This window comes from Triticum aestivum, chromosome 5B, assembly GCF_018294505.1.
Source record: "Triticum aestivum cultivar Chinese Spring chromosome 5B, IWGSC CS RefSeq v2.1, whole genome shotgun sequence".
NCBI lineage: Eukaryota > Viridiplantae > Streptophyta > Magnoliopsida > Poales > Poaceae > Triticum > Triticum aestivum.
In genome coordinates, this window is record NC_057807.1 from 13409741 (window position 1) to 13435408 (window position 25668).

Genomic DNA, 25668 nt, shown 5'->3' on the forward strand with positions numbered 1-25668 from the left:
AAGGATGGCAAAAACTTCATGAATTGATTAGTTGAAATGTCATTCACGTGAAGAAAGATGAGTAGTTCAAAGATGTCCAGTGTATAAATGCTCCCATTTCAGGCAGAAATTCGCAGGGGCACGGCGGCCGCTCGATTGCCCCATGATTTGTGAACTAGTTGAATCCCGCACGATGGTACACTAAGTTTTAAGTTTCAGTTGTTGAAACTTACGACTTTGCATCTATTTTTTTTTGATTTTCTCGCTTGTTAGTACCAAGTTTCAGAGATAAACTTCTAAGCGATTTTTCAGTCGGTCGTATGCACAAAATATGTCATTTTTTTGTGTCTCGTACTAAGTTTCAACAGTTGAAACACAACCTTTTGTTTTAAAAGTAATCATAATATATTCAAAATGGATCTTAATTATTTCAAAGTGTGGTCACGAGAAACACGAATATGAAAAATAGAACTCAATTTAAACTCTTCATTTAAAAGATATGGAAGTTTAAAAATCGAAATCCATTATAAAAAAGCCAGCACGAGGGACTAGGTCAATTCTTTTTTCGAGCGGTGTCCACAAATCCTGGGACCTGCTTGCCCCAACTCACTCCGCTGCCCCATTTCAGGCCTTATTCGAGACTTACGATCCACAAATATCAAATGAATTGACCCAAGTCTGGAATATTGGGGGAAAACAAAATACGAGCTGGGTAGGATGGGCCCCCTTCGCTGGCAGCAGCAGCACGGCGGAAGGCGTAGGCACCCGTCCTTCAAGCGTGACCAAATTGCATGACGCTCATGGGTACGCACTTACACTCGTCCCTATGAACGTATCCAGCTCAGCTCATATGTGGAGTGTATATAGAGGCCTGACGTGCGGATTTCACGTGGACACCCAACTTTGCCCAGTGGTCCGGTGAGGTATCCACTCTGGCACGCCGTCCGATTTTCCAAATCCGTCTATTTAAGCCGAACATTGACCTCTAACCCTAGCCGCATCCTATTTCCACCCCCCTCCGCACCGCCACCCCCATACGGTGATGCTCGGAGTTCGCCTATAGCTTTAGCCCGACAGCAGACTACGATGTACGTGATGCTCACTCTGGAGCGCCGACTGCAGCTACTTGAGCAGATCCGGGCCCGACATGCTGCCTGGATTGCAACCGGCCTGCCTTCGGACTCGTCGGAGCATGAGGAGGAGGGAGAGGAGAAGGAGGACTCGTCGGACGGGGAGATCACTCCAAGAAATATGTCAACTTGTGACCTTGACTATTGGTCACTGAAAGGTCATTGTTTTTCATTTGCGACCTTTTTGTGACTAAAAACAAAAGGTCAAAAGCTGGCGGTCATAAACTGACTATAGCGGCCTTTCTTCTGGAATGGTCGTAGACGTTTATGACCAAAATACGTCTACTGTGGCGTTTTGGTCACTAGCAACCTCCCCAGACCACGTAGGCATCCAGCGTGGCAAGCTGATGTGGCACAAGATTTAGCCCGATCCAGTTCAGTTTTCTACATGGGCCTAGCCCAACAATTCGGCCCATTTGGTATATTTATTTCTATTAATTTTTGTTTGCTACATGGGCCAAGCCCAACTGGTCAGCCCATCAATTTTTATGCATGTTTGGCCTTTCAAGAATATATGTACAATTTTGTTCAGCCCATTTCTGGTTTATATTTGGCCTTTTTATACATTCAAATATTAATTCAATCCTGGAGTTGGTCCAGTACTCTTTTCAGCCCATTCACTATTCATACATATGTTCCACCTTTTTGACAAATTTTGCATATAATTTCATATTTCAACACTAAATATGTTTACATCACAGGCCATAAAGCCCTACAAAATAGTATCACTTGTTCCTATACAAAACTATCAAATGATACGTACAACAAAATAAAATACAGAAAATTTAGTTCAATAAAAATAGGTTTTCTTCCTCTTCCATCTTCCAGAACACACAACACCTGTGAAAATAAAGATGCCACAACAAAAATGGAAGGATCAGCCACTAGAAGCATATTGAATACAAGGGAAACAATCAAACTAAAGAAATGAAAGGCACACACTATGAAAATTTTGACAGCACGAATATTTTTTATATTACCATAACAAACAGAAATGTAATCTGATTGCATAAGACACATGGCATTATCACACACCCGGACAAGCGAAGCATTAACTTGTGAGGATCAGACAAACAAAGCAGTACAAGGGAATGAATGAATGACGACCGACTCCTAGAACAATCAGAGAATGAATGAATGAATATGAAAGGCATAGCAGCATCATTAGTACAACAAGCTGCATTATCCTACTATTACTAGTACAACAAGATGCAGGTTGGCATAGTTAATGAAGAAATATTATTCATTATCCCGCTACAACTAGTTCAACAATGTATGTAGTAACACCAGACACATTACACCTAAAGAATTATTATTCATTCAAGAGACTAAAAATTATACATACATGGCCAAATTCTGGTGCCCACATGCCTCAATGCAGTAAACAATAAGCATGATACATAGTTGAACCGTACAAAGAGAACAGAAGTGAACATAATGGGGGAACAGAAGTGAACAGAATGAGAGAACAGAAGTGGACATAATGCAAAGTACAACCATGGTATTTATTTTCTTACATTTTTAGTTATAAACCAATTATCATGTCACATGATGTTGCATCATGGATAGGCTCTTCAGAGACAAGGAAATAGAGCAAAGGAATGATAATCACCTTAAGTTCCTCAAGGGTAAAGCCCCTACCAGCCCTGGCCTTCATGTTGTACTTGCGCGTCTGGCGTTGCACGATGGGGCGAAGAGGTCCAGAGGTAGGGCGGGGGAAGATCTTCACAGCCTTCTTCTGGCGAGCTGCATACAGAAAGAACAAATTGTAAGATGACAGTGAGTCAAACCAGCACCACAATAACACAAACATGTTGTCAGCGGATTGGATGGTAACTTATCAGTAAATCAACAAAGAAACTAATGATATACATCTAATCTGCCCTGCAATAGCAGACATGTAGTTTAAGTCCTTATGTGTAAATACATAAGGCAGTGCAAGTGTTGTTCACATGTTAGTGCTGGATTCAACTTATAAATATAGAGAGACATGGCAATACGCATGGGTACCAGAGACGTCTAGCCTAGCATCAAACTTGGATTCATGGTATATGTACTAAAAGAAACTAACTGACCAAGTGGCTTAACAGATATCCTAGATGGCATTCTATAGCACTGTATACCTCAACCCCCAACCACATCCATCAGTCATGAACATCGCCATATTCATAAGCAGTAACAAATCTGATTACAAATTCTGGTGCCCACATGCCTCAATGTAGTAAACAATAAGCATGATACATAGTAGGTACTACGGGAGGGAGAGAGGGAGATAATAAGTTACCGGATCCGAAGCTCCTGGTGCTCCTTGGTGCCATCGTTGTCGAGGACGAGTGGATCCGGAGGCGTTGCTATTGGAGAGGAGGGGATCCGGTGGCGGCCTTGTCGGAGAGGCGAGGATCCATCGATAGAGAGGAGCTGATCCGGCGGCGGCCTTGTCATGGAGGAGGATCTCACACGCGCTGCCACCACCGCCGAGGACGTTCATCTCAGCCGTGCACAACGAAGAGGTCCACCCCCACCACCAAAACCCTAGCAGGAGGAAGTAGTACAAAATGTCAAAGATTATTAATACTAACTGTATCAAGGACAGTAGTATGAAACCAATAATTTTTGTGTCAAGGTTTAGTGTGAATATGTGCCTTATGTAATGATTTTCTACCAACAAGCTTCAGACCACGTTTTGTACACACCTACTAGATTAAATTGAAGAACTGGATTCAACCAAATCATGGTCAGTTCAAAACCAATAATTTTCAAATCAACTAATTAGCTTCAGACCACTGTATAGCATTCAACTACTTCTACTTATATCAAACACAACAGTTCAGACAAACTCCCAAGTCTTAACTGAACTAGAGTAGCAGAAGTTTCAGTAAACTGCTTTTGGGATTAATTAACAGTTTCATTACACAAGCTGGATAGCACTCCATTAAAACAAAACCGAAGATGCATCGACCAGTAGTAAACCGCTTAACTTTGTTTCTCACCAGTTCAGAAACTCCATAAACGGTATCTTATATTCAGTTAACATGCATGTGATGTATGGAATTGGAAACAGGTATGTTCAGTATGCGCACCATCAAATGCGGCTGATTGCAGAACAGGCATACGCACGCAAAATCCCTTACACATTAACAAGGAAAAAATCCACCCAGGCAATCTGTCACATACCTATCTCAAATTCAGGTAACACATGACTACAGGAGTGGTATATAAGATCAGACCAAATCCTTTCACCCTTTGCACCTACCCCGAAACTGTCAGGGGATTAAACTGAGCAAGAATAAGAATGGAGACAACGTACCCATCTTGGTCTGCAGCAAGCTCCTCCTCCCGGTGATCCGGTGCTGGCCTGGGACACGCTGTCTAGTCAAGCACCAAGAGAACATAACGAACCCATCACAATCAAATTCGTGCAAATTCGGGAAGAATCAAGAAGCGGGCTCACCTCAGGCATGCCCTCCCTGGCTGTGATGCGCTCCACGACCCAGTGAGTCATCGTGCTGATGGTGTCGAAGTCGTCGATGTTGGCGCCGTTGTTCTAGGGGAGGTACTTCCCGTTGGCGCGGAGGAAGCGGCCGCTGGCGTGGCGGAGCAGGATGTAGTCCCCGGGCACGAGCCTGACGGGCTGCCACCTGACGTCCTCCTCCTCCCATTTCTCGTAGTTGCGCTGCTCGACGCGGTGCCCGCGGTGGCCTAGCGGCGCCGGTGCGTTCATGGCCGGCGCTGTGGAGGGCGAGGCGGCGGCCGAGGGTGCAGGATGGGACGCGGGAGAGGGGAGGAGGAGACGCGGTGATCTCGTCTGCAGCGAGGGTCGTCGATGTTGGGGGTGGGGGCGGCGGTGGATCGAGATCTGAGGGAGGAAGAGGGCGGGTTGTGTTAGGATCTGGATCGGGGAGGAGGCGGCGGCGCGTTGGATCAAGGTGGAGGCGTTTCGCGTGCTGTGGGATGGAAGGGAATGGGAGAGGAGAGGCCGTCGGTGGCGAGCTGTGGGAGGGATGAGGCGGGGAGAGGAGTGGATCGGGAGGGGGCGGTGGTGGCGAGGAGATGGGGGGGAGAAGGGTGTGACAGGGGGGATGGATCTGAGCTAGGGTTTGGGCTGCGGGTGGGGGGTATCTTTTCTTTTTTTCTTTTTTTCTGTAGAAATATGGATGGATGGATGTGGGATGGAGAGATGGATGGATGGATGGATGGATGACATGTCATCAATCCGTGAGAAGAGTTCTGATTGGTTCAGAAAACCATTGACTCAAAATAGTTTTCAAGTACTAAAAACAAAGGGATTTTGTGAAGTAGCTATCAAAAAAATTGCAAAAGAGAACCACACAAATTTTCACTAGAGTTAGACCACATTTTATGGATACGGACCAATTTGTATGCATTTATGATCTTTCTAGCTATTTTTAATCGTTTTTCGAGTGGCAAAAATGATTTTTTTGTGAAGAACCTACCAAATATTTGTTGCAAAAATTGGACCAAATTAATTTTATCAAATACTAGTCCATATTTAATATACAATTGACCAAATGGTTGGGTGTCAAAATCTTTGATCCACCTCTCGCGAAAAAGACAAATTTCTGCTGGTTCAGTTGAAAGCGGGTCAAATTTGAACTGCAGCTACCTCATAGTTTGCTCTTTATTTTTTCCAAAAATCATTTCTAGGTACATAAGTATCTATTTAATCAGAGAAACATCAAAAGTTTTCCAAGATTCAACCACTAGTTAGGAACGGTCAAGCCCTCCGTTTTGACCGCATTTTGAAACGGGCATAAAAAATTCAAAAAAAATCAAAAAATTGGAAAACCTTCGCATTGTGTCATTATATGTGACCAAGTTTCCAGGGAAAATAATAAACTTGTAATATGGAAATTATTTTAAAAAAGTGTTCTCAGAAATGATCTATCATGCGTGAAGATTCAAGGCTTTCAAGCCAAATGATCAATCTTATGGCCACATTCATGGCATAGTTTGTTCAAATGATCTCATATCATGCACAAGGGTGCATATTGGAATGGCAAACAATATTGCCTAAGGAAGTTAATTTTCCATTTTCCGAGTGCCTGAAATGAGTTTTTTTTGTGAAGGACCTACCATATATTTGTTGCAAAATTGGACCTAATCAATTTTATAAACTACTAGACCATATTTAATGCACAATTGACCAAATGCCTCATAGTTTGTTATTTATTTTTTCCAAAAATCATTTCTAGGTACATAAGTATCTATTTAATCAGAGAAACACCAAAAAAATTCTAAGATTCAACCACTAGCTAGGAACGGTCAAGCCCGCCATTTTGACCGCATTTTGAAACGGGCATAAAAAATTCAAACAAAATCAAAAAATTAGAAAACCTTTGCATTGCGTCATTATATGTGACCAAGTTTCCAGGAAAAATAATAAACTTGTAATACGGTAATTATTTTAAAAAAATGTTCTCAGAAATGAGCTATCAAGTGTGAAGATTCATGGCTTTCAAGCCAAATGATCAATCTTATGGCCACATTCATGGCATAGTTTGTTCAAATGATCTCATATTGTGCACAAGGGTGCATATTGGAATGGCAAACAATGTTGCCTAAGGAAGTTTTCATTTTTTTGGACGAAAAAACCATTTTCCATTTTCCGAGTGCCTGAAATGAGTTTTTTTTTGTGAAGGACCTACCATATATTTGTTGCCAAATTGGACCTAATAAATTTTATAAAATACTAGGCCATATTTAATGCACAATTGACAAAATGGTTGGGTGTCAATTTTTTTGATCCACCTCCGGTGAAAAAGACAAATTCCCGTCGATTCAGTTGGAAGCGGGTCAAATTTGAACTGCAACTGCCTCATAGTTTGCTCTTTATTTTTTCCAAAAATAATTTCTAGGTAAATAAGTATCTATTTAATCAGAAATACATGGTTTGATGGCGAGACATCGAGGTTTGGACGGTGGCCGAGGGCCCCAACACTAGAGCGCGTCCCGCCGCGTGGTCACCGCGTGACCGTGGCGTTGCCATGTGTTCTGACGGCCTAGGAATGTCTAGTGGGTTGGGCACTCCCCAGGTAGGTGCTAGGACGAAAATCACAACATAAGATTCTCACGAGGAGACCGATAGATGCTCAAACATGAATAAGCAGCCAACTATTTGATTTGCGGTACGGGAAATGCACATGGCTAATGGGCGTGAGTTTTGGATGAGGATGATCAGTTACTAAGAAGACCGTCTTCACAAATTTTCACCTCAAAAGGAGGAGCCTAGGTGGTACTTGCTTTACAAAGTACCACACTGGACATAAACACGAATGTTGAAGCTGGGCTCAAAATAATGAATGGATTGAGCTGGCATTTGGTGGAGGATATTTATTTGGGCATAGGAAAGCACCGTAGAAAATGGATACCATTTGGACATGCCAAAGTGGTACTTCCTTCACAAAGTGCTACTCCGAACAAAATAGGAAAATGAATATTTTTGAATTATTTTTGAACTAGGCAAGGAATGTTTTTGACATATTTGATGAAGATATGATCCAAAACATTTATGAGAATCTTTTGGGAATTTTTGGAATAACAAAAATTTAGGTTGCTTCACAACCTAGGGCAAAAACTGCCACATGGACATGACACATAGGCAAAACTGATGAGATGGCGCCTAGTCATCACAACCCACCACAACCTACAAGGCTATGACCATCTATATTGGTCGTTAACAACTAGAAATAAGGCAGCGGACTAGCACTGTTTGCTTTGTGACCATTTCGTGTAAGGAAATTACGACCTTTCGGACCAAAATGGTCGCAATGGTTTAGGGTTTGGAGCCCCCCGAACAGTTTTTGACCAATTGGTCTGAAATGGTCATAGATCTATGACCAATTCTTCCAGGGTCACTGACAGAAGGTCACTAGTTGACATATTTCTTGTAGTGGATGAAGGAGGAGGAGGAAGAAGAGGAAGGGGAAGGCGAGGTGGAACTGGCGATTTCGGTTGCGGAGTATAAGCTCGCCCAAGCGGAGGAGGTGGCGGAGCAGTATGGCATCTTGGACTCCATCCACTCGGAGACGGAGGTGGTGGTAAACCGCCACTATCTCCACGAGTCATGTGCAGAGCTGGACATGATCTTGATACGTCTCCAACGTATCTATAATTTTTGATTGTTCGATGCTATTATATTACCCGTTTTGGATGTTTATGAGTTTTACTCTATACTTTTATATCGTTTTTGGGACTAACCTACTAACCGGAGGCCTAGCCCGAATTGTTGTTTTTTTTTGCCTATTTCAGTGTTTCAAAGAAAAGGAATATCAAACGGAGTCCAAACGGAATGAAACCTTCGGGAGCGATCTTTTTGGAACAAACGCAATCCAGGAGACTTGGAGTGGACGTCAAGAAGCAGCCTAGGCGGCCACGAGGCAGGAGGGCGCGCCCTAGGGGGTGGGCGCGCCCCACCCTCGTGGGCCCCTCCCGGCTCCGCTGACCTACCTCCTTCGCCTATATATATCCACGTACCCTGAAAACATCCAGGAGCACCACGAAAAACTATTTCCACCACCGCAACCTTTTGTATCCGTGAGATCCCATCTTGGAGCCTTCGCGGCGCTCCGCCGAAGGGGGAATCGACCACGGAGGGCCTCTACATCATCTCCAAGGCCTCTCCAATGAGTTGTGAATAGTTTACCATAGACCTTCCGGTCCATAGTTATTAGCTAGATGTCTTCTTCTCTCTCTTTGAATCTCAATACAAAGTTCTCATCGATCTTCTTGGAGATCTATTCAATGTAACTCTTTTTGCCGTGTGTTTGTCGAGATCCGATGAATTGTGGGTTTATGATCAAGTTTATCTATGAGAAATATTTGAATCTCCTCTGAATTCTTTTATGTATGATTGGTTATCTTTGCAAGTCTCTTCGAATTACCAGTTTGGTTTGGCCTACTAGATCGATCTTTCTTGCAATAAGAGAAGTGCTTAGCTTTGGGTTCAATCTTGCGGTGTCCTTTCCCAGTGACAGCAGGGGCAGCAAAGCACATATTGTATTGTTGCCATCGAGGATAAAAAGATGGGGTTTATATCATATTGCATGAGTTTATCCCTCTACATCATGTCATCTTTCTTAATGCGTTACTCTGTTCTTCATGAACTTAATACTCTAGATGCAGGCAGGAGTCGGTCGTTGTGTGGAGTAATAGTAGTAGGTGCAGAATCGTTTTGATCTACTTATCACGGACGTGATGCCTATATACATGATCATGCCTAGATAATCTCATAACTATGCACTTTTCTATCAATTGCTCGACAGTAATTTGTTCACCCACCGTAATACTTATGCTATCTTGAAGAAGCCACTAGTGAAACCTATGGCCCCTGGGTCTATATTTTATCATATAAGTTTTCCATCTACTTTTATTTGCATCTTTACTTTCCAATCTATATCATAAAAATACCAAAAATATTTATCTTATCTTATTATCTCTATCAGATCTCACTTTTGCAAGTTACCGTGAAGGGATTGACAACCCCTTTATCGCGTTGGTTGCGAGGTTCTTATTTGTTTGTGTAGGTGCGAGGAACTTGTGAGGAGCCTCCTACTGGATTGATACCTTGGTTCTCAAAAACTAAGGAAAATACTTACGCTACTTTGCTGCATCACCCTTTCCTCTTCAAGGGAAAACCAACGCAGTGCTCAAGAGGTAGCAGATCTTCATGGACATGGAGTCCAACGACAAGCCGGAGCCGCCTGTGCCGGCTATCCAACATGTGGCAGGTTTGTCCGGCACTGTCGGCATGGAGGTCATCGAAAAAAACGATGATGACTAGAAGTAAGCTAGATTTACCTATGTAGTACTCTCTCTGTAAAGAAATATAAGAATGTTTAGATCACTAAAGTAGCCAAGTTTAAAAGCAACTCCAATGCGGTGACCCATTTCGTCTGCGCGCGTCTGCGTGGACAAAAACCACAACCCAATGCATCGACCCATTTCTATTTTGTGTCCGCTCAGACCCATTTCAATCCCAAATTTGAGTCACATTTGGTTTAGAGGTGGACACAAAGCTGATATTTCTTGTCTGCCTCGTCCGTCTGTGTCCGAGCCTAGCCCACCTGTCACCCACCCACCCCTCGCTCCTTCTTAGTTTATTTGCTGGCACACCACCCCCGCTTCTCTCCTCCTATTCTTCTCCTGCCACCGAGCTGCCGCTGGCCAAGGCTCCGTCAACTCCCACAAGACGCCACCGAGCCGCCGCCGGCCACCTACCTTTGACACTCCTGCAAGACGCCACCGTCGGCCAAGGCTGTCGGCGTGCCCAAGGTGTACGACGACGACGAGCCGCTCCTGGCGTCCAAGGCTAGCGGTGACCATGCTAGCTCCCTCGGTGCCGCTCAAGGCTAGTCTCGGCGGCGCACCCTCCGGTGCCGCTCCGGTCGAACGATGACTCGGTGGTGTGCGCTGTGCTCTTGAGGTGCAGCGACGCTTGCCATGGTCTTGAGGTGCATGGGCGTGCGCAGGGATGCCCACTGTGGCAGCTCGGACCCCCCTGAGATTGCACACCAACGGCATGGCACACACCTGGAACTGCGGCAAGGTGGGGTGGGGTTGTTGTAGCCCCGGCGAGCTCGCAGGCGAGTGCGGCTGAGCAGCAGGCGTGGCGGGGCAGGAGCTATGGGGCGCGAGCGGGCCGACGTAGAGCACATGGGTGATGCGGGGCACGGGCGGGCAAGAGCGCGCGACGCGGAGCACGGGCGGGCACGGGTGCACAATGCGGAGCTCTGGTCAGTTCGTGGAAGGACTCGCCCAGTTCGATGAAACGTCGCAACAAACATGTCCGGAAATGCGTCTGTCCCCCGTTGGACGCACCGGCTGACCCAAATGAAAAAGCCGACACACATGTCCTCTCGGCCAATCCAAATGGACAAAAGGCGGACAAAATCAGTGTCTGTTTGGGTTACCGGGATGGAGTTGCTCTAAGGTATGTAGTTGTAGCGGACAGAGAATGAATGCTGACCGTCACTATCTACGGACATGCCCGGGGCATCCACGGATGTTTGGGGGTGCGGATTTTGCTAGGTCTGGTTGTAGATGCTCTTAATGTGTTCAGGTGGTGAGTCAATGTGGTTTGCATGGGTGCTCTCGAAAACATTGCTTATTTCCTGATGTTTAATATTGCTTTTGTAAATCTTTCGGTGTTCCTCAACAGTTTGGTAGATTGCCAATATAGTTTGGCTGCTGAGTACGGTACTCGGGAAGACATTGAGATTCTCCTTTCCATCCACCTCTCCCATTTCAACTGTGACCAATTGAAGCGCTGATGGAATTCTCTGAGTGACTACCTAGTAATGCACCGTGGTTCTGGTTCGGTTTTTCTGCCATGAGTTGGACTCTATAGACTACCCGAAAAAAAATTACCATTGAACATGTGTTCCTTAACAGAGCTGTTGACTGCATCTTCAAATTTTTTTGCTTTTTGCAGCAATGGAAATCTTTTATTAAAGATGCCGACATGGCGGCTGTGGAGCTCCTCATTTCCCGCGTTCGCTCCTCGGCTGCTGATCTTCTCGGCTGCTGATCTTCTGGCTGGGTCCCAGACTCCCCCACAGTAATTGGTGCTTACCACGGTCGTTATTATCTTTCTTCTTCTTCCGAGTGCTGCCTTCTTAGGCTGGTCATAGTGGGGAGTAACTTAGAGTAGTAACATGTATATGTTACTAGTCTATGTTACTACCTTCATAGTGGGTAGTGTCATATGTGTAGTAACATAGATGTCTTCATTTATCACTATGTAGACTTATTTTGCATTGGAAAACGCGATGTGATGGTAACATATTATGTTATTCTATTTGCCTCTCTCCTCATTAACTACTTGTCACCTCATCATTTTTGCTTATGTGGCATCTGTGTTACTCCTTAAGTTACTCCCACTATGACCAGCCTTAGTTAGCTTTGGGCCTGCGTGCCTCGTTGCATGTTGATACATTTTGTTTACCTTGTGTTGGTGTGACCTTTTGCGGAAATTCCTATTTCCCGCTCTTTGCGGCAAGTAGTCGACCGGACGCACGCAGGCAGATCGAGGAGTGTTAGGATTGACTGGCCCGTCCAAACGTTAAAGCGAATCCGGTTTTGCGAATCTTCTAGGTGGTTCCTAGCCGGTTTTTCTGGTTTTGGGAACCTTCTAGAAGGTTCCTGAACCAGGTTTTCTATTTCCCCTTTTACCTCTTTTTGTTTATGTTTTTTACTATTTTTTGTTTTGATTTTTTTATTTTTCTATTTTATTTTCTTTAGTTTGCTGTTTCATTTTTTTCTTCAGAATTTCGAATATTTATTCAGAATTTTATGAAAAGTTCTCATTTTAAAAATCTGCTCCCAATTTCGAAAAATGTTCAGGAATTTAAAAAAATTCCCGTTTTCAAATTTCTTCACATTTTCTAAAAATGTTCGTGCTTCAAAAAGCCATTCAGGAATTTTAAAAAATGTTCTTGTTTGAAAATTTTGTTCACAATTTCAAAAAAATTCATGTTGTAGAAAATGTTCAGTAATTTCAGAAAAATGTTCTCTTTTCAATTTTTTTATGTTCATGTTTATAAAAAATGCTCAGGAATTTCAAAAAAATCTCTTTTGCCAAATATGTTCTCAGTGTCATTCAAAAAATGTTCTTTTTACTGAAAATGTACAGGAATTTCAAAATACGTTCTCATTTCCAAAATTTGTTCACAATTTCAGAACTAATGTTTCAGCTTTTCAAATTTAAAACCTGCTCCCAAATTTGTTAACAAATATGTTCAATTGTTTTTATAGTTCTATTTTTTTCGTGTCTGTTTCTTTTTCATTTTTTTTTGTTTTTTGTTGTTTGTTTCATTTTCTTTTTCAAATTTATTTTTCTTTCCAGAACATGTTCGTAGTTTTACAAAATGTTTACGATATTCTTTTTTAATTATTTTTCTTATCTTCTATTTTTTTCAGAAATTTGAAAAATTTAAATTTTGTTCGTGTTTCCAACAAATGTTCCCAAAATTCAAAATTGTTCTCGTTATACAAAAAAGTACAAAAATTTTGAAATTCAGAAAATGTACCGGATTTCAGTTTTTTGTTCACATATTCAAAAACCGTGCGTGCTTCCAAATATGTTCTGGATTTTTCAAAATTGTTCTCCGTTTCAAAAAATGTTCTGAAGATTCAGAAAATGTTCGTAATTTAAAAAAATTGTTCGCGCTTCCAAATTTGTTCATTATTTTTCAAAATTGTTCTCCATCTCAAAATTTGTTCACAAGATTCAAAAAATGTTTGGAAATTAAAAAAAGTTCTAGATTTCCAAATTTGTTTATAAATTCAATAATAGTTCATGTTTTTCAATTTTGTTCACAAATTCAAAGAATGTTCTGGAAGTTTTAAAAATGTGAATATTTTTAGATGTTTTTCAGAAATTCAAGAAATGTTCCCCCTTTTCAAATTTATTCACACCATCAAAATGTTCCTATTTTACAAAATTTGTATGAAAATTCATAAAATGTTTTTATTTTGAAGAAAATATTCATAATTTTGAAAAATTCAGTTGTAGGAGGTCGTCGGTACGACCCAATAAATGGACTATAGTTTTTAGGATTTTTTTCAAATTAATGTTTGAGTTTTGTCTTTGTCGTATACGTCTTTAACTTTCACGCTGCTAATTGAACATGAGAACGTCTAGGTCGCGGTGGTTTGCACGGACCTGCCGCCTCTTCTCAAAAGAAAAAACTATGGCAACTTTTGATGCTAACCCACGACAATTTTGGCCCATGTTAATTCTGTGAGTCTGATGTTTAACTGAAACATTATCCTAGTGTTGACTGGAGGTGCAGGATGAAACATGTTCCTCCATTCATATGCGAGTTATGATAAGTATATTAATTTCATGTACTCCCTCGGCCTCACATATTGGATGTAATAACGTCTTATATCATGGGACGGAAGGTGTAAAACTTAACCAGTTACCTAGTAATGCTATTACATCAACCTGTTGATAGACTATTGGCTAGTGCACACCTCTCGCTGGTTTTCATTGTTTTGTCTGCTGCGGCAACTAAGGACGGATAAACTGGACGCTAAATTGTTGTCAAACAAGGGTTCACATGGGTCACCGAGAATGGGCCTATGAATTACTCCCTCCGTATCAAAGTATAAGACGTATTTTAATACTACGTCTTATATTTTGTTTTTTGACACTATAATAGTGTCAAAAAATGTCTTATATTTTCAGGCAGAGGTAATATTTTTTTTTTGAAACGGAGATAAAAGTAAGAGGATATGTTGTGTTACATGCGAACCATAACCCTGAAGTACGGTATGAATGATTACTCTTGCAAAATAACTGATGAAAGACCGAAGTGTTCCGCTCATTCCAAATGGTCCACGTCACAAGCATTGTGAGTGAAGCCACGACCTTTTAATTGTGGGTACCGACGTTGGTTCTATTTGCCCACCAAACCTTAACAGAGTCATCCATGTGCCAAGCGGAAGTATCCAAGTTCTCGAGATGGAATTTCTCAATGACCAAAGCCTAAGGGAGTAATGACACTTGAAGAAAAGGTGTGACCCACTTTTTTACACTCTGTTGCAAAGGGGGCATAAATCACAATTAGGACATCCCCATTTTGCCAACCTATCGACGGTCCAAATTCTATCTTGCATGGCCAACAAGGCAAAGAACTTGATCTTTGACGGCACCCGAACTTTCCAAACCATTTGGTCCACGGGAGAGAGCTTCATCCAAAGTGGGCAAAGTCGCACAATCGACTAGGACTAGCCCCTGATGTGTCTGATTGTTCGTGTCATAGAAGAAAATTTCCGCTTATCCCAAACTGGGCAAAGTCGCGAAACTACTTATTTTGAGCTTGTGGAACCTAAAATGTCTACACATTGATACCCCTTGTTGAAAAAGTGGATCAAATTGCTTTGTCAGGACAACACGTGGCAGGGATGACCCGGCTCGAGCATACTGCATTGCTCAAGTGCAGCTCTATCTGGATGCAGCGATGACATATGTATCTCCCTCAATATCCCCATGCCTATGGTTTGAGTCCTCGGGACAATCTCGCTTACATACGCCATCAACATCAGGGAGTCTTAACTACAATCAATGTGGCGAATGAGCTCCGTGCTCCCCGGCCTCCAATATTTGATTTGTCTTCCTCCAATATGTCAGAGTATTCCACGGACTGAAACTAATATGGAGGGAAAAAAAATTCAAACTCATTACGTTGATGGACTTTTGGCACCTTTTTGTTTGTTTTGAGAGAAGGCTTTTGACACCCTTATTCACAAGGTAGGTGAGTATATATAGCGTAGGACCGTGTAGTTTTTTTTCTCAGCTAAGCATGCAAATAATGTTGAATGAGTCATGCAGAAACTGTTTTATCATTCTTTTTTGATCATTGGAGTGCACACCACACAAATCAAATACTACGGAACTCAATACTACCGAACTCCTGTACAACATCTAACGTGTTTAACACATATGACCATTCTACTTCCATTTTTGTTTCTTTTTTTTTGTCATTGGAGTGCACACCACACAAATCATATGACCATTGTACTTCCATTTTTGTTTCCTGTTGCTGAAACAAAATAAAGAAGAATGATAAAAAATTCATGAAGTGAGTAGTTGAAACTTAAATGCATGCATGAAGAATGATAAGAATTTCAAGGACTTCAGTGCATAAATACTCCCTGAGATTTCAGGAGCCTTATTCAGTACCTAGGACTGGACCTGAGTGTATCTATGAATCTGAAGAAAGTAAACTGATTTTCACACATATCAAGAGCAAAATAACAGGCTAAGTTGCAGGGCCACAACCTAGGACTGCATATGACAGAGACAAACTGATCATTGCTTTTTAGCTCTGAATAATAACAGCTAGCCGTGACTGTGGAGAATAAAGGCCAAGAAAATCTAAACACATACTACATGACTACATTCTCGTGTTAAACAAATGCCTCACGTATGACAACTGACAACTAGATCCAGTCAAATCCATGAGATTGGTGACACACACAATCATGGAGGTATTACGCTATGCTAGTATGTTAGTAGAGCATGGTTGGACAATCAAAAACCAACTCAAATGATATGTTTATTCATCCAACTTATCGTGAGCTACGTTGATTTGTCTTACTGGTAAGTATGACATACTTGTAGATGTGGGAAGAACCTATAGATCTGTCCCTCGGCTATCGCTCGGCGGCTCAACAAACCTAATTGAAAGATCAAGATTAATCGACTAGAGACAAAACAAATTGCATATTCCTAACGAATAAAAGATTACAAGAGGCAAAACAAGAAGAAAATACTTTCCCAAGTTGCATATTCCTAACAAAAAACTACTACCACATTTAGGGTCGTCGTCCCGCTGAACTACCAGTTTCAAAAAATCAACAAAAAATAAAAACCAATTTCACCTAATCTCGTTGCACAAAACTACCAAATATGTTTAATGACTGTTTTAGATGAGATAAGTTCGATTATGACAGGGGTGGGCCCGCTTGTTAGGGCTGATCGTTATAAAAGGAGGGCCCAACATGTCAGTAGGCTCTATCCTCCATCCACTTCACTCTTCTCTCTTGGACATTCTCTCAAACACCTTGAGGGCACCCAAAATTTTCTTCCTCGGCCGCCGCTGCCGGACCTTGTCGGTGAGGTGAGCTCGCGAGCGCGGTGAAGCAGCTCCCAGTGCGCGCGAGCGGGCCGCCGGCGCCGGGCCCAGCGTCCAAGGCCGCGACGGGGACGAGGGCGCCCGACACCGCGTCACGCCTCGGGCTGCTCGGCGTGCAGCGAACAAGCCTCGACAAGCCCAGCTTGCAGCGGAGTGGACGTGCGGCGCTCCTCGCCTTACACACATGCGTGACGGTTGCGGCGAACCTCGCCGCGTGGCCGACATGACTCGAGCTCGACAGCTCGTGGCGCGGTGGAGTTCTCGCCGGCACTAGACGCCAAGCCCGGCGCCCAGCTCGTGAGAGCACCTTGCGCGTGGGTCGTCCAACATGGACACGCGCGCGAAGTACTCCATACGGGCAACGCGGAACCCGGCCCTTGCCGGCTTCCGCGTTGCCCGTATAGGTGAGATGCTCGTATAGGTGTGGCCGGAGGGGAGGATGACGGGGTTTGTCATGACCTCGAGCGAGATGGGGCAGAGGGAGTCATCGGGCCACGACGCCTGCTTGGACACCTCCATGGCATTCGTTAAGAGTCCGTCCAGTGAGCTGAATCGACTCCGGCAGGAGGTAATTTCAAGGGCAGCGTTTTTCGGCCGGTCACATCTCACCCGTCAGATTCTGTTGTTACCCACCGTCAGATCAGCCCCTTTCCATCTTTGTTTTCCTAAACAAATCGGCATCCAATCCAAAGCAGCACCGCTGGACATCGGCGACGCTCGAGGCCGGACCTTGAAGCCCCCGTCGCCGGACGCCGTCCCCTTGAAGCATCACCAGCTCGTCGCCGGTCGCCGTCCCTGTCGCCGGTCACCGTCCTCCCAGCACCCGTGCTCGCCGGTTCCAGCAGGACCTCGTCGCAGCACCCTGTCGTCGTTCTGTAGCAATTAGCCACCACCGTCGTAGCACCGCCATGTCGTCGGCCGCAGCTCCCGGTGTTGCCGCTCACACCATCGTCCCCATGATGGCGCCCGGTAGAAGCTTTTTTCCTTGCCGGCTGAAGCTTTTTCCTTACCAGTTGAAACATTTTCCACGGTTCAGAGTTTTCCGTCCACGCCCATTTATAGCTTTTCCATGGTTGAAGCTTACTCCTTTGCAGGTTGAAGCTTTTTCGCACACCGTTTGAAGCTTTTTTGCATCTGTCGTCGCCGGCCACAAGTTCGCCGTCGTTGATTGCAGCATGTCGCTCAGACAGTAGTAGCTTTTTTGGTTGCTGGTTGTATCTTTTCGCAGCGTCGGTTGCAACTTTTTTGATCTCTCGGTTGCAGTTGTTTGTTGTCATGGGCCACCAAACTACACCGCCGACTATTGCAACAAAAAGCGACATCGGTTGTAGCAAAAAAATGATATAGTTGTAGCAAAAATCAGTTGTATTTTTAACTCGATTATTGGTTGCAGCAAAAAACAATCGTGGTTCCAACTCTGGATTTGGCCGGTTGAAGCAAAACAAAATGCTGGTTCCAGCTTCGTTGTCGGCTCGCTGGTGTCGCAACCTTCACCGTGGACATCCATGGAGACTCGTCGTCGCAGCGCCCCCGGCGCGGTCCTAACACCTCCATCGCGTCGCCCCCAGCAGGGTCCAAGCACCTCCGCCGCGGGAGCGTTTGCGCGTCACCATGCGGAGATAAAAAAAAAAGCACGCGGTGGAGCCGTCTTACAGCGTTTCTGGAGGTAAGGGACGATGCACTGTAGCAAACGAGTGGACCACATTTGTTTCAGGGGAGATAAGATAGAAGAGGTGGTGGGCCTAAGAAAATCACACGTGGGTAGTTGAACGTGGGTGAAAAAGGTGCTGCGTTCGATTGCTTGTAATCTGAAGGTGCGCATGCATCCGGCGGAGCGTTCGGCCGGTGCGCCGAACGCAAATGTTTCCCGAAAGGGCGCTGATCTGCGCCGGTGCGCCGGCCCAAACTGTTGGGCCGGTCCGGCACCAGCCGTCCGATGCGCGAGCCGGGGTCGTCAGATCTGCGCGATCCAGATCGAGATCCCTCTGAAAAAATCCTCCTGCATCGCACATCACCCGCTCCTCGCCCCGCGGCAGCGCACCGCAGCAGGCTGCACCTCGCCGTGCCCCCGCCCCTCGCCGCAGGCTGCACCTTGCCACACCCCCGCCCCTCGCCGCACGGCACCACGGGCCGCCTTCCGTCGGCCGTTGACCTCGCAGCACCCATCCCCCACCCCCCCGCGGATGGCAGCTAGCCACCTCCGCCGTCAACCGCAACTTGGCGATGAAGTTCATCGCAACTCCGTCGCTGCCGGCCATCGACACATGCAACACTTACCGCAGTTGTAGCTAATCCGTGAACGCTGCCGGAACTCGCCGCCGTGCTTGAAGCACCATGGCCTCGTGAATGGATGTAGCAAAACACATCGCCACTGGTAGCAAAAAACGAGGTTGTTGCAACAAAAATGTCGTCTTCGTCGTCGCCGGTCACGCTTCGGTCGTAAAAAAGCGCCATGGCCGCATGAATGGATGTAGCAAAACACAGACGGTAATAGCAAAAACTTGACATGGTTGTAGCTTTTCTCACAAATGGTTGAAGCTTTTCCCCTCTACGATGGAAGCTTTTCTGTAAACCATTGAAACTTTTTTCGTTTTGAGCAGCGCCTGGGTGAAATCTTCCTCTATCGTTCGGTCGCAGCAAAATCACAGAGAGACGCCATGGCCGTCGTCGAGGAAGATTTCTCAATCTCTGGTTGAAGCTTTTTCATCTGCAGGTTGAAGCTTTTGGTCAAACGGTTGTAACATTTCCTCTATTTTGTTGTCCGGTTGAAGCTTTTTTATCTACCGGATGTAGCTTTTTGTGTCCATGGTTGTAGCACGGGAAAACGCCGTTTGCAACTCTCCCAGTACCGCGGTTGCAGCTCCTCCCCGTGGCCATGGTTGTAGCACGGGCACCTCGGTCCTCCCGGTGTTTTGCCTGTCGCCGGTTGCAACAAAAGGGGAAGAGAGGAGGAGGAAAAGGGAAGAGAGGGAGAAGAAAAAAAAGGAGGTGGGAAAGCGAGCAGGGCTGCAATCTATATCCATGGCCGACGGCGAGCTGCTCCACGCGCTACAATGGGGGAGATGAGATGGGGTCAGACGGCTGGCGGAAGGAAGAAGAAGCAAAGAAAAAAGAAAAAAAAAGTGAAAAACGTTTGGGTCAACTAAACGCGCGCCTGTCAGCGTGTCCCGCGCGTGAAAAAGGGAAGCGACCGGCCGAGCGCTTCGGCCGGCGCACCGGGCCCAAACACTTACCTAATTTCAAGGTGCGAGATAGAACTGATAGGTGGGTCCTCATGTTATAACGCCTCCCTTAGGTGCCAGTCAACCCAAAACGGAGTTGACCACGTCAGCCTTGACGGTGGGTCCGGTCTGTCATAAACACATTTAAACCGTAAAACAACCATTAAACAAATTTGATAGTTTTTTGCAATGAGATTATGTGAAAATGATAGTTTTTTGTTGATTTTTCTAAAAGGGTTTTTTATCATGGAAAACACTTCAGTCCTGCCGGCTGATTTGGTCGGGGATTCGGCCTTGCGCGCTGCCATTCGATCAAATGTGATAGGACCATGTGGCAAGCTGGTTCCATCGCTTCTAGAAGCATCATGCACCACCAATCCATCCTTTATCCTCACCTAGTCAGAGCACCACTCCGCTCAATCTAGTTCAGTACATCTTCTCCTCCTCAAAATTACGGAATTTTTTTGTTTTTGCCACTCTAGATTTTGCCAATTTTCCTTATGCCACTCTAGATTTTGACATTTCACTTGCCACTCTAAGTTTTTGTCAATTATCCTCACCTAGTCAGTGCACCACTTCGCTCAATCTAGTTCAGTACGTCTTCTCTTCCTCAAAATTACGGTGTGGCAATCCAAGCTTTATCTCTCTTGCATGAAAGCTTTTCTGTAACATCGGTCATGTTGCACCACTTTCTTCCTTAACGCCATATGAAGGTGAATAACAAAAATCTGCAACATTACCACTATTGCAAAGTTCTTCTGCAACAATACTTTTGTTGCAAAAGTTTTCTGCAATAGGACATTTGTTGCGAAGATTTCTGCAACAAAACCTCTGTTGCAAGATTTCTGCAACAACAGCTCTAGTGCAAAGGTGGAAGACGCCAACCTGACATACTAGGAATTTCAACTGCTCAAAAATGTCATAGCTTCGTTGGCCGCATACTAAAAAATGCCACTGGATACCATTACTGTCAGCTCAAATCTTGTTTATCATGTTATAATGACCAAAATACCTATAGACCAACATGTCAGCTCTCCCTCTATCTCACTAAAATAAAAGTGTGGCCCCACTAGATCTCAATAGCATTCTTATTTTCCTCTAAGATTATTCGCTTGCTTACTCCTGACAAGTGGGGTCCACACTTCGCATTCAAGATAGAGAGAGCTGACATGTGGGTATAGGGGTATGTTCATCATATAACATGGTCAACAATTTTGACATGACAATAACAATGTCTAATGGCATTTTTGAGCAAATATCTAATGGAACGATGACATTTTTTAGATATCTAATACCATTTTTGAGCAAGCATCTACAGAACGATGATATATTTGAGCAGTCGTAACTTCTAATGGCAAAACTGAGTAGTGGGACACAACTAATAGTATAAATGATAGGTACTCTAGTGGGACAAGGTCCCCAAATGTTACAGCTTTTTGATAAATATGTGATCATTATATGCCCATGTTTTGTTTCCCGTGGCAACAAAGGGAGAGAAAACAAAACAATAACTCCATCACATGTGTTTGAATGTCAATAGCATGAAGTACAGTGGGAAGTTCATGGATGTCCATTGTATAAACTAGAAGAATGCCCCGCGCGTTGCTGCTGGAGTTTGTATGAAATAAAAAGTGATCTGAACTAATCAACCAAGCTAATGGCTTTACAATTTCTCCTAGAAGGATAATTTCTTTATCAGTATTTTTAAAATAAATAAATAAATTTACATCTCTATGTATAAGTGCAAAATTGGATGAAAACAAAAGAAAACATGCATGCATGCGTCACTTTCTTTCATAGTGCTAGTACTGGAGTATGACCGCATGCATGCATCAGTTTTTAATTGATTCAAACACTCTTTAGGCATCATTTACTATATGCACTGCATGCATGCGTTGGTGGCTCTTAATGGGTAGATCCAATGGCTAATGTAGTCCGATTGAGTATATCCAACGGCTAAACTAATTCAGGTGATGTGGCCCAAGGAGAAGCAAGAGAATTCCTAGTAGTGGGGGCTAGCTATTTAGATATAGTAGATACTCCCGTTTGGGCCCTAACTATTCAAGATTTGTGACTCAGAAATGTAGAATTAGTCTCCCGACCAAGCAGCATGAAATATTGGAGGAAAACAACCAATGAGCTAGAAATAGTTATAGGAAAACACATGTTCTAGGCGAGTCAGACACAGTGCTTTGACAACTACGGCGGCCTCCAGCTTGGAGGGCCGCCAAGCCCGATGAATCTAATTAGTTGGAACTGTCGGAGAGGGGGGGATACCTGCACAGTTCGAGAAATAGCGACTATCTCGCAATCGCATTCCCCCACGTTTGTATTTCTTTGCGAGACAAGACAGACAGCAAATAAAATGAGGAGAATAAGAAGCAGGCTTGGCTTGAAGGGGTTTGAAGGGGTGGATAGTAATGGGATGAGTGGGGGGCTTACTCTATATTGGCATGAGAATTGCGATGTCAGCATATTGGACAAGGACGATCGTTATATTGATGCTCTAGTAAAAGTTAACTCTGATGTGGTGTAATGGAGAATGAGTTGTGTTTATGGGGAACCACGGGTTGAGAATAGGCACATGATGTGGACAAAGCTCAGAAACCTTAAGAGTGTAAGTGATCACCCGTGGTTAGTTATTGGTGATTTTAATGAAGCCTTGTGGGATTTTGAGCACTTTTCAGCAACACCGAGGCCTGAGAGCCAAATGGTGGCATTCAGAGACATGCTGGAGGCGTGCGAGTTGGTGGACTTGGGGTTTATAGGAATCCCCTTTACATATGATAACAAGCGAAGCGGGAACAATAACATGTAGGTCCGGTTAGACAGAGCAACTACGACGAATGATTGGCGGAATCTGTTCCCATTTACTCAGTAACGCATGTGGTGTCCCCATGCTCTGACCACATTGCCTTAGTTCTGAGAGGGGAGCCGGAGTTGGGTCAGATGGGACCGAAGACAAGGAGATACGAAGTGTTCTGGGAACGTGATGTAGGCCTGCCAACAGTAATCAAGGAAGCTTAGGACTCGGTGGGGGCTGTTGACAACCTTGAAAAGCTTCAGAATGCACTAAAGAAAACCATGGCCACCCTCGGTGCTTCGAGTAAAAAGAGGTTCGACAATGTGGCGAGAGAGTTAGCCAAATCACGAACACAACTAGAGGAACTTATGCATATGAACGCGGATAGGGAAGAGATAAGGAAAATAACGGACAAAATGAACGAACTTATCTATCAGGAAGAGATGATATGGATGCAAAGGTCTCGTATATCGTGGCTCAAAGAAGGCGATCGTAACACCAAGTATTTCCAAAGTAAAGTGGTATGGCGCGCGAGGAAGAATAAAATACGCAGCCTAACGGATAGTATAGGAGGTGTCCATTCAGATTTCAATGAAATGGCCGGTATGGCTAATGATTACTTTGAAGGAATTTTTTCAGCTGATCACAATTTGAGGGCATCAGAGGTCTTGAACTTGCTGGAGACAAAGGTGTCAGAAGAGGACAATGAGTGGCTGTGTGCCCCGTTTAGTGAGAAGGAGATTGCAAATGCTTTGTTTCAGATTAGGCCATTAAAGGCTCCTGGTCCGGACGGTTTCCCGGCAAGGTTTTATCAGCGGAATTGGAGCACACTAAAGAATAGTGTGGGGGATGCGGTCAGGGATTTCTTTATGACGGGGATCATGCCGTAAGGGGTAAACTCAACTGCTATTGTTCTTATTCCCAAAATCCCTAACCCTACCATGCTTACAAACTACAGGCCCATAAGTTTGTGTAATGTTATTTACAAGGTTATATCTAAATGCTTGGTTAATCGGCTGAGACTGTTGTTGGATGATATTGTTTCAATCAAGCAAAGTGCTTTTATTCCGGGTAGGCTCATCACAGACAATGCCGTAGTGGCATTTGAATGTATCCATCATATAAAGCAGGAGAAGGACCCCACATGAAGTTTCTGCGCTTATAAGTTGGATCTCTCCAAAGCATATGATCGTGTTGATTGGTCATTCTTGAAGCGGGTGATGCAAAAGTTGGGCTTCTCTCACATATGGGTGGACTGGATAATGTCATGTCTCACCTCCATGAGATACTCTGTCAGATTAAATGGAACCCTCTTGGATTCATTCGCACCGTCGCGTGGGCTTCGGCAAGACGATTCTCTCTCACCCTTTTTGTTCTTATTTGTGGCTGATGCATTGTCTTCTATCCTAAAGCATAAGGTGGGAGCTGGCAAGATTACTCCTATTAAAGTGTGCAGGCGAGCACCCGACATTTCACATTTACTGTTTGCAGAGGATACTATGTTGTTCTTTGAAGCTTCGAAGGAACAAACGGAGAAGGTGAAAACTGCCCTTGAGTTATATAGTGAAGCAACTGGTGAAACTTTGAATTATGACAAGTGTTCTATTTTATTTGGTAAATCATGCCCGGAGTTTATACAGGAGGAAGTGCAAGGTGTACTGAATGTGTCTAATATGGTTTTTGAAGAGAAGTATTTAGGACTCCCAACTCCAGATGGCCGTATGTCAAAAGGCCGGTTCCAAAATCTTCAAATGAGTCTGACGAAAAGGCTAATTCAGTGGGGAGATGGGTGCTTGGCACAACCAGGAAGGGAGGTGCTCATCAAATCGGTTGCACAAGCCCTACCAATATGCATAATGGGAGTTTTCAAACTACCCTTCTCTGTGTGTGATGAGCTCACAAGAATGGTTAGAAGTTTTTACTGTGGGTCGGTAAATGGAAAGAGGAAGGTTCACTGGCGGTCCTGGGAAAAATTGATGCAGCCAAAAAGCAAAGGGGGCGCTGGGTTCAGGGACTTCCGGTTGTTTAACTAGGCCCTGCTGGCCCGTCAGGCTTGGCGGCTTATTATCAGACCTCATAGCTTATGTGCACAAGTTTTCAAAGCCAAATATTACCCAGAGGGCAAGTTGGAGGATACAATGTTCAGTGGGAATGTGTCTTCATCGTGGCAAGCGATTAGCCATGGCCTCGACCTGTTGAAAAAGGGACTGTTGTGGAGAGTTGGGAATTGGTGTAGTATCAGAATTTGGCATGGTAATTGGATTCCTAGGCCATACTCATTCAAACCAATAACAACCCAAGGCACCTGTAGGATCCGGTTTGTGAAGGACCTACTGAATCCAAATGGTTCTTGGAACTATGATTTATTGCAACATCACTTCCTTCCAGCGGATGTAGTGGAGATTACCAAGATCAGAGCGTCTCCGAGGCAAGAGGAGGATATCATTGGTTGGGGGCCAGGGAAGCATGGGTCTTTTTCAGTGAAAAGCGCATATGAGTTTGCTTTTGAGGAGCTGTATCGGAGTTCTGCCACGGGGTCCAGCTCGGCTCCTGATGGTCGAAGGAAGGGATGACAACTGATTTGGATGTGCGACATTCCTCCTTCAGTTCAGAACTTTGCCTAGAGAGTTGCAGTGGATTCATTGCCCACATGGCAAAACAAGCATAAACGGGGATTGGAAACTGATGGTTTATGCCCAATTTGCTTTACTGAAATAGAAGACAATTTCCATCCCTTCTTCCGGTGCCCTCTTGCTCGGGAGTTATGGCACACCATGGCAGATGTATGGAACCTACCAGATATCACAACGATAGTATGAACAGGCAAAGAATGGCTACTTCATGTTCTGGATCCTTTACCTGAAGTCAAAAAA

The 25668-nt window shown here is 44.3% G+C and overlaps 1 long non-coding RNA gene across 2 annotated transcripts; it reads right to left on the reverse strand.

Moving 5' to 3' along the window:
- Positions 1-1557: 1557 nt before the first annotated feature.
- LOC123115447 (uncharacterized) lies at positions 1558-5150 on the reverse strand. 2 transcript variants are annotated; one of them, XR_006456614.1, is made up of 3 exons: positions 3394-5150; positions 2722-2855; positions 1558-1949 (listed from the first exon to the last, which is right to left on the reverse strand). It is a non-coding gene; the product is annotated as an uncharacterized lncRNA (long non-coding RNA). The 2 variants fall into 2 exon arrangements; XR_006456615.1 differs by having other exon boundaries at positions 1558-2222.
- Between the last annotated feature and the right edge of the window lie 20518 nt (positions 5151-25668).